This window comes from Orussus abietinus, unplaced genomic scaffold, assembly GCF_000612105.2.
Source record: "Orussus abietinus isolate OABI.00-Male unplaced genomic scaffold, Oabi_2.0 scaffold143, whole genome shotgun sequence".
Lineage (NCBI taxonomy): Eukaryota > Metazoa > Arthropoda > Insecta > Hymenoptera > Orussidae > Orussus > Orussus abietinus.
Window position 1 is genome coordinate 26,317 of NW_019394298.1, and position 7,720 is coordinate 34,036.

General features: G+C 41.3%; 1 long non-coding RNA gene across 2 annotated transcripts in view; it reads left to right on the top strand.

Moving 5' to 3' along the window:
* Positions 1-2,541, top strand: part of LOC111674459 — a 28,288-nt gene extending 25,747 nt beyond the window's left edge. For both annotated transcript variants that reach the window (XR_002762457.1, XR_002762456.1), the window contains exon 3: positions 333-2,541. This is a non-coding gene — a long non-coding RNA (uncharacterized LOC111674459). The remainder of the gene's footprint in view (positions 1-332) is intronic.
* The last annotated feature ends 5,179 nt before the right edge of the window (positions 2,542-7,720 follow it).

Here is a 7,720-nt window from a genome sequence, read left to right on the forward strand (position 1 = left end):
ATGATGACAGTTCATGCTGTGCCGGGAATTATTGAGACTCGACTCTTTTATTAATCAGAGAACTTAATACGGTAATTAATGTACGATGCCATTGCGCCTCGAACACCGAATCCAAAAAGCTTTCACCGAAGGGCCTTCATAATCACGCGATGAAGTTTCAAATTCGGTGGAGAAAGGACCCAATTTGAAGAAAAGTTTTATTAATATTTTGACGTTTTGATATATAGAATGACCCTTTCGTGTCACCTTAAGGGGCGCCATTCCATTGCGAAATCTATGAAAGTGACATTACGTGTCGGCTTGACGAAATAGTCCTTCCGTTTCTGCTTCAGGTGTTGAGAGCAACGACGCCCCCAAGAAGAAGGGCTTCTTCAAGAGCTTCTGGAAAAGATCGCGCCACTACTCCCTGGAGAACCAATAGCCCAGGTGCGCCAAGGTAACCAACCGCCAACGACAGCAATACCACCAGCAACAACGCATTGCTCCCACCAGCCTATCGAATAATCCTTGCTGCTGCATCGTGCAGTAACGTTGCTTATGCGAGCGGCGCGAAGGAAGAAGACCGTCATTCCCAAAATCCCGTACGGCCCTATCGTTGTCCGACCGTTATCAACGCAAGAGGTCATCGTTGCTGATCGTGCAGTCAAGGGAATCATTGACGGGCCAAATGTTTCTTTATGCAGGTACCAATGGCGAAATCGAACGATAAGAAGGGACTACGTGGGACACCCGAAAAACAGTCCACATTGTGGAAAATCACAAAGGTAAACGCGCCGGGCATGCTCGTAGAAGCGAAAGCGGGATTTCTGGAGAGTAAAAAAAGTTCGAAAAAGGTGGCTCGGATAATCACAACCGTTCGCGGAGAATCTTTTTATAGGACAAGGCGCTCGACTCATCGAAAATGGGTGTTCGAGTCGAGTAGTCGAACGCGTAAGTATGCAGGACGCTTTGCCGAATCGAGGATTCGGTCCCGAGCCTTGATCCTCGCTCCTCGGTCCGAGGATGCGGCGACCCGGCAGAGCTTTCTCTTGGCACTTTGCAAGTATTTTTGACTCTTTTTATACGTGGCCTCTTCCCGAGTAATCGCATGCCGACGTCGGTCGGGCGTAATTCAGTCCCTTCTTTGAGACACCGTAGATGTGGATAAGCGCGCGTCGATCTAACCGCTCGACTCGGTATAAATATTAAAGGCAGACAGGAAATGCCGTTTAGAATGTATTAAGCATGTCTCTACGTGTCGTTAACGTTTTGGCTTGAAAATGAGTAAGCTGTCACGATTAGTGGGCGGTATTCCGAGGGGAGGGAATTTTTCTAGCCCGCGGCTAAGCGGAATTTCGATGCTGGCGTTAAGTTGGTAGGCTTTGGTTGCCGAGGGACGATAAGAGACGCGATTGCACGCGGATGGACCGGATTCGCGAGGGACGGAAGGACGAGACCGAGATTAGGAATAGAACCGTTTCGGCTCGACCTCGGAAATCTCGAAACGAGCAGAACCTTTTGGTTCTCGACGATCGACCTCGGCTCGATCCGGCGTTTCGTTATCGATGACGTTTCGCTACTTTCACGCTTACGTCCGAGTGCTTCTCCGGCCGAATTACGTTGTAGTCATTCATTTCCCTTGTACGTTGTTACCTTTATCCCCACTTATTTAAAATGCCGCACTCGGTGCAAACATGGCGAAGAGGCAATTCGTAGCTGTCAAAGTGTAATAATCGCCTTTATTTATTGACGCAATAATAGTAAGCCGCAATCTTAAGCGTTGCCAACGACCACGCGTCTCGGACGTCGCGAGTGGTCGAGCTTTTTCTCCTCGTCGGAAGAATTCGCTATTAAATGGCGCACGCGTGCGGGCGGGCGAGTCGGTGTGTGCGTGTGCGAGCGAAAGAGATGATTGATTAACGAGAAAATATTCTAGTATAATATACCTATACGTGTGTATGCAGATGCAAGCGAGAACGAATTAATTATTTCTGCGGACGGACGAGAGATAAAAGAGATAACGTTATTATTACGATTACCTATTATTGATACGACTGTAAGTTCATAGGATCATTAATACGTTGTAATATTACCGATGGCATAATACCCGCGACTAGGTTAATAATATCGCAGTGAATAATATTATTAACGATATAAATACAAGAAAAATATATATATACATATGAAGTTTATGATTAACGAGATTATAGCTCACGTACGGTCACGATACCTAATGTATCATTTCGCTAATTTCTCGTCGACCCGCGCGATCAAGGCTGATAATAGACTATCCAAATGGACAGAAAGGTTCGCAAATTTGTGCGTACGTGCAATACGCCTAAATAACGTGCATGAGCATCTTGTACATATAAAGAATCTACGAAAGTCTCCTGATAAGGCTCCTTGTGCTTTGCGGGGTGAGACCGTGCGCGATACATATTTCTATCGATACAATACCCTAGAGGTTATGACGCGTCGCAGTAAAATAGTAAGCTGAGTTTGTGAGACCAAAAATAGCGCAATTTATACTGACAAATATAGAACTAATACCTGTGTTCTTAATCTACTTATCCTCGCTATGAGCAACATCGTTTCATCATTGTCGTTCAGTACACACACATTTAGGTTTTTATTCGTCCACTCGTATAAAATAAACTTCGCAGTCGAGACTTTTGGAAATTATTAAGTTTATAAAGCTACTTTTTATTATAAATCGGATCATTGGTTTTGTTTGTAAGATTTTTGGAATCTGTGTATCAGATAATTTGAAACTTTAGCACATGATTATGGAGGCTCCAAGGAAGAACGCGATCTTCGTGAAACTTCATCATTCACAAAAAAATGTAATTCTGCTTCTAGTCAACCCTAGTAGCACAAAATATTTGTCTGATATTTTCTATATATTTAACGAATATCGTACATTGTGTAAATATTTAACAGACATTTGAAATATTTGCGAAACATTTATAATATTTATATAATATTAGATCCAGGTGATTTCGTCATATTTTTCTTATGGATATATAAAACGTTTCGTTTCATTTTGATATAATAATTTTTTTAAATATTATCTGTCTAATACGATATAAACGATTTAAAAATACTTAAAATCAAAATCACATGGTTTGCTGCCACAATGAAATAGCGGTACGAAAATGTTACAAACATTTCTCGTGTTTTTTGATACCAAATGAAGTGTCCGATAATAATCGTGAAATTAAAAATGTATTTTTATTATATGTTCATGAACTAAAAAAATATAATTTCTATACACGTTCATAAATTATTAAAACTAAATATGTCATTGAGTTTTTCAACAAATATTTAAGATATCTTCGAATGAAATCTACAAGAAATCATAAAAAATCTGTCGCTTAAGATATTTAGTAAAGATTACAAAGAAATATTTAGAAATTATTCTATGCTACTAGGGTAGGCTAAATAAAAAACTTGTTTTTTGAAAAATGGAGTTTTACGAGCATTACGTTCTTCCTTACAGCCTTCCTAATCACGTGCTGAAGTTTCAAATGATTTGGTGCACCCAGTTTGAAAAAAAGTTTTATAAACATTTTCACGTTTTATGTATATAGAATGACCCTTTCATATCACCTTAAATACACGCGAAGCGAAAAATGAGAAATCTACGTAAATATGGTGCTAAGGTTTTTAAAACAGGATATTTAGTAGTCCGCGCTGGAAATGTAATCCATTTACCTGTCTCATCAAAGTAGCTCGCTTTACTTTGAATTTAGATAAAGAGTGAAGACAACCATCGCGACAGCGCCGAGTGCGGTCTTTACATGCCACCTCTGAAGAAAAATTGAGAAGGAAAGAAACAAAAAAGTATTAAAGAAGAGACAGAGAAAGGTCACATCTTGTAAAATCATCACGAAACACGTACGTCTCACAGATTGGTGCTGCGCGTACCTGAAGAGTATGATAATATTACGAGCCACGTTGACAAAACTATCGTTCGATTGAACGCAGATCTTGGCAAGATTTCAAAGAAAATTGTCGATTCGGTAATTCCAAGTACTGTTAAATCCCAGACGCTTTGCTGCTCCGCAAACTGATAATTCGACGTTCCAATTAGACGGATTGAATTTTTTCAAAATACTTGAAAGTATCCGCGTGGGTCGACGAGAAATGCAGTGGTCCTTAAATCATTGAAAAGAAAGTTATTGAATTTGCGAGATTGAACTTCGAGCACTTTCAGCTTTCAAGTGACACATCTGGTTACATTTAAAAGTGGCTCAGTTAACGGACAAAACGGTTCGATCATTATGCGTAACACTTTCATTTTGTTCCTATCGATTTTGTAAATTCAGTCGCTTTCTTCATTCAATACATACGACGCCCCTAATATGCTGCGAAATTCTGATTCCTCTAACCAAGTAGGTAGCGCTGTTTATCTTGCGTATTATTATCAGAGCGATAAGCCCGTGTATTTCAACTCCACTCGATCAATTCAGTGAGAAGATATTCCTCGCGCTTATTTATGAAACCTGAAAGGTTAAAGCACACTTTAATAGTCATAATGATTATTGTTCCTTTTCATATCGTATGCATACAATTTCGATATACTCTTGACTATGCATTTTCCTCTCATCATTAGCCATTAAACTGACACTTAGGACCTCTTAACTATACTCCTACTGGAACGCACACAACCGTGTGTATCAATGTTTTAAAAATCGCGACGAAAGTGGGAGTCCGCGTGTCTCAAAAATCCCGACGAGGATTTGAGTCCTTTTTTTTCTTTCAGTACATGCCCGTCAGTTAACATCTGAACGTCAACGATACTGTTGCGTACATACATCATGACATATTTCCAACATTACTCCTCCCGCAAGATTCTCTGATTTGAGAATCCCAATTTTTTGTTAATCTCCCACTCTGCAAGGGAGGCATGGCGGACGCTACCTTCGAGAACACTGCAATTCTCGAAGAGCGTCACTCGGTTCACCAATTTTAACCAGTCAACTTGGTACACAAATCTCTACGAGGACCTTTAAGAGCAGCTTCGCTCAGGTTCACATTCAACAAGAAACAGCCGTAAAAAATTAAGTCGGCTAAGTACGGTCGTCGCGTTCGCGAATTTAATTGCAAATCGCGAGGTCCTAGATTTACACCCTGAGGATAACAACGATCGCTCACGTTGACGACGCGATGGAATAGATACATTTCGAGGGACCGTGTTCGAGAAAAGGACTCAAATGCCCTTTGCGAGCCTCTCTCTCGTCGTGGATTAGCTGCTCTGCGTTCCAGGACGACTATAGTTCAGGGTTTGGAACTTACTTTTCTGCACCTACTACTTACACCTTTCATAATTCAAGAGAAAGAACATATCTTTTCGTTAGTCTTCTCTCACGTTACCAACTCGTGTGATAATTCGTTAACACCGGGTATTTCCCAAGAGATTCATCGTGGAACAAGAGGAATCGGAAAGTCATATCTGTCAGAAGATAGTAATCCGCCTAAGTTTATCTAAGTTTTCAAAATGTTATCCTAAAATCGAGACCGGTCGGTGAGGAAATGGAAGCTATCGTCGTATCGACGAGACCCGATGGGCATTTCGAGGACGCGATTCACCATAGGATTTTCAGCCATCCTTCCTTCACCAGGGCGGTAAGCAAGAAGGGTTGAAGATGTTACGATGGTAGGGAGTAAGAGTAAGATTAGCGAAGGAAGAGAGACCGTTTGATCCGTCTCGATTCCCTTCTCTCATTTTTTCCCCTGGTGTGAGCCTCCTCGTAAATATACAACGTACATTGTTGCGAGCTTTTCAAAGAATTTCGACTCGCCCGAGCAAACGATCTGGCCTCAAATTGCGGGTGAAAAAATGGTCTCTCATTATGGTGCAGTTCAATTTATCAAGCATTATTTCACCAACTTCAATTAACGCCAATGACATGGCGAGAGATCGAAGTCCACTAACAAACGCAGACTGGTAACAATTCCAAGAGATATGTCGTCGAAAGAAATGAAGATGATTTCACACATACTTTAGGGGGGGACGCTGCTTTAGATGGGATGAAACACCCGGAACAATGTATAACCAATCGAAGGGTCCAAAGAAGATTACGAAGAACTAAATACATTTTCAACGGATTCATGAAGCTGAAACGGCAAAATATGAACATAGCCGATAGATCCTGCTATTACATTGCACGCGCTCTTGTTTGCTCTTTGAAATCTAGTTGCAATATATTTTTCATAACCCGCCAAGACATCAGTGAATCGAACGACTTACATTATCGAGCATAAATTTTCGATAAATGCGTACAGGTGGATTTTAATTTTTCGTAAAATAGATTAGATATCTTGATCGTGAGCCAGAAAAGTTGGGATTCACTGGTATCGCGTTTCATTGCACAGGGTGTATCTTGTGAATAATACAATGCGTAACATTCAATGTGCAGTCCATTTCTCTGTAACTCAATTTTTTAGGCAACGGTCGTCTATCGTTCTTAGCACTTGCTATTACCGAAGCAAGGGAACGCACGGTGTAACAGGAATTATCTTCAAATGTTTCAAACGACGTTAAATCCAGTTGGTGAAATAACTTCGATAAAACGCACTGCACCCATTTCGTTAGAGGGTAAGCACCGAACCACATGCCTTAACAATAAAGAGTACTCCTATTCGCACGATGCAATCAACCGATACCGGGACATCGACGAATCGTCCCGAACCGACGAGACTGAACCTCTTCGAGGCACTTCGATAATTTTCTGCACGTGTGATAAGAACTTTTCGCAAGGTCGATAACAAGTGATCGATCGAGTCGATCTCATTGACGTCCCGGGAGTAAGGTACGTTGCGACTCCCAAAAATTTCACCTTACATGCTTGTAATTCGTCGCCTATGTAGACGCTAACGTGTAACACTCGTGGTATAAGATTATACGTAACGACCCGATAACCGATACGATTATCCACCCGTAACTTAACACTCGACAAACCGCGACGTTCCCGCTCTGACGTTTCGAATCGTCGTCAGTTTTCCAATTTCTTTCCGTCGAAATTCAATGCCTAACGCCCGGTTCCACCAACCTCGGTTAAATCATTGATTACCTAACCGTAGGTTAAACTTAACATCCGAGTTGATCATGGGTTAAAACGTAAATGTTCCGCCACATGTATTCAGAGCGTGATTGACTGATTGTATACCCCATTCGAAGTAAGTAGAATTTTCGGTGAACTTGATTGATATCGATACTCCGATCGATTAGAAAACAAACAGATGCGCCCTTGTCGAGACACGAAGACCCCTAACTTCGTGCAAGGACTTATTTGACATACGCTAGCCTCGAGAAGTTAAGTTCTTGGGTCAAGAATTACTATAAAATATTTTCAAGCGTACTTCGATCATTAAGAAATTGTAAATAAAATAAAAAAACGTCTTCATCCGTTTCGTCATCAGATGTTAATACATCCTCGATCTAATCCACGTTTTCCACGCGTTAGGGCAGTTTTTAGGCTGAAGTTCGATTAACCGAAGCTGATCGAATTTGGCAGGTTAATTTAAACGGCGGTTACTGGAAATTAACTCGCTGTTGAGATGCGGTGGAACTCGTAACCAAGGATTAGCTTTTTGACCGAGATTGGTGGAACCGGGCGTAATACATCGTTTCCAGGTGACAAACCACCCGAGAAAACCAGGTTAGGAGTCGCGCACCAAATACATTAGTTACAGGCACGAGCTTTCCAAGGGTCTTTACGGAAAGGATCGACAAGTT